Genomic DNA, 2,500 nt, shown 5'->3' on the forward strand with positions numbered 1-2,500 from the left:
CATAGTTTTTGTAGTGAAAAGAGGCAGTTTGTTGAGTGCACTGAGTACAAGAACAATAGAACCCTATTATTGAAGTGAGAATATGAAATTTGATAGGAAGGTGATTACAAATAGAATTGCACAAATATACTTATTTGATATGAAGAGTGATCTTGATTTGCAAGAAATTGTAGCTTTCTCTTCTTCATCAGTTACTTTTGAAAAATGATGGAACAAACACATTATGTCTATTTGAGACTTAATTATTGAATCAAATAAGGTTGATTTGTGAAAAAACAAAGCATCATTTATGGATAAATGAAAAATGAAGTTTAACAAACAGGCTATTAGTCACTGAAATTTATATAAGAAAAATTACAGTGCGGCAATTTTATTTTTTCGGATATAGCATTTCATTTCATTTTCTAGTTGTGATCATTAAGCTTGCTTCCAGGTCTTATGACTAGTATATAGTTTTTAGTATCAAACCAAAAGTCTGCCAAATCCAGGCCATTGTTGTGATCAGATCTTACTGAACTTGCATTGTATTTGTTATTTGAATGGTTATGTATGTATTTTGTTGATACCGAAGACGGCTATTTGTAGCGGAAAAAAGGTTTAATTCTGAATTTCTTGAACTGGAGAATATGTCTATGTTTGACAACCGCCAATTTTGTACTTTTTTTCCATCACAGAATAGTTAGCATATTGATGGAGGACATTCGTCCTGCATCACAAGTTTATACAATTTCTTCCCTACTTTTGTGTTTCAGAAACATTACACAACACCTTTACACTTAAGACTCACAAACAGTCCATCTGTATGTAATGTATAAAACACTGATATTTTCTATTTTAATAGAAGAGAAAGGTATAATTTTGTGACTTTCATTCATTTCTCGCTATTTACTTGTTTACTGAGTTTTTATCTTTAATTTTGCTTTGATCCTTTGTACAAGTTAACAGTGAGGTTGGAGGGCGTTCATAATGGAGACTCAGTCAACTGGTTCTATAACAAATGCAAATACCAGATTTGGGCTTTTTGCCTGAATGTAGTCAGTGGGAGTTGAATGGAGGGAAGTTTTTCTTAGAGACAGGGAACTTTCATCATCTTTGAAAATATTTGGTATTGAGATCTAAGGACATCTAACTAAAGCTGAAAGAGTATATACATATATATATATATGTGTGTATATGTGTGTATATATATATATATATATATATATATATATATATATATATGTATATGTATATATATGATTGATTGATTGATTGATTTTGGTCCAACAGAAATTGCAGTATGGTTGTACATACATTGTAAGGATCATGCTTGCAAGTTAGGAAGTATTATTCTGTAAGGAAAAAGATTCATTTGTTTCTTTCACTATATTGGCTATTGCCATTGTGCATTGTTATTTATCTGTCTCACATACTTTGTCTCTCTGTATTTCACATCATTAAGCTTATTCTTTAGAAGATGATTAAGCTCTACTGCTTATCAGACTGAATACTAATGACAACTCGTAAAGGAAGAAACTGCATTGGACAAGAATGACTTCCTTACTTGCAAGTATACCGTTGTGAAGCAGCTGTGACGCGAGTGGTATCAGCATAATGATTAAAACATTTCCTCATTCCCAGTAAGATTACTGTCTTATAAGCAGCTGTTACTGTTGTGATATTCTTGATGTTAGTGTATTATAATCACTCATAGCCCTTCTTGGCGCACATCTTATTCAGCTCATCTTCACTTGTAATGATAATCACCTGAACAGATGCTAGCTAGGTATAAAACACACCGAGAAGTTTTGTATTATTATTTTCTGGGAAAAGGGGATAACATTTCTTTTTTGGAAAGAGGCAGTTACAAACATACTTTCAGTTATTTGCAGTGTGTTTCATTCTCATTGTAATGGAGTAATGAATTTTTTTTTTTTTTTTTATGTTTATTTTCTTGGTTATAATTTTTTTCCATATGTTAAACCATCTTCAGGAAATCACATTCACACAAATGCATGCAGACATACCTATATGTGCATAAGATATATACACTGATAAACATACACATATACCTGCATATACATATACACATTCACATTCACATTCACATTCACATTCACATTCACATTCATACATGTATGTACATTTGTACTCACACACATTCGTACTCACACACATTCGTATACACACATTCGTATACACATGTACACACACACACACACACACACACACACACACACACACACACACACACACACACACACACACACACACACACACACACACACACACACACACACTTATACACACATATACACATGCACACACACAGAGCACTTGGTCAATTCTGTGAATTGTAAGGAAGCATGTGACAATATACATTTGCAAAAGACAAACCACTAATGAATATTTTCCTTATAAAACCAAATCTGAACTACTGACCTTCTTGTCGTTTGCCTGGCTGCAGTTTAAGCACAGAAGATTGGCTCAGTGATATTACAGAAAATGCATTTGTAAGGTG

Source organism: Penaeus chinensis, chromosome 15 (genome assembly GCF_019202785.1).
Source record: "Penaeus chinensis breed Huanghai No. 1 chromosome 15, ASM1920278v2, whole genome shotgun sequence".
Classification (NCBI taxonomy): Eukaryota; Metazoa; Arthropoda; class Malacostraca; order Decapoda; family Penaeidae; genus Penaeus; species Penaeus chinensis.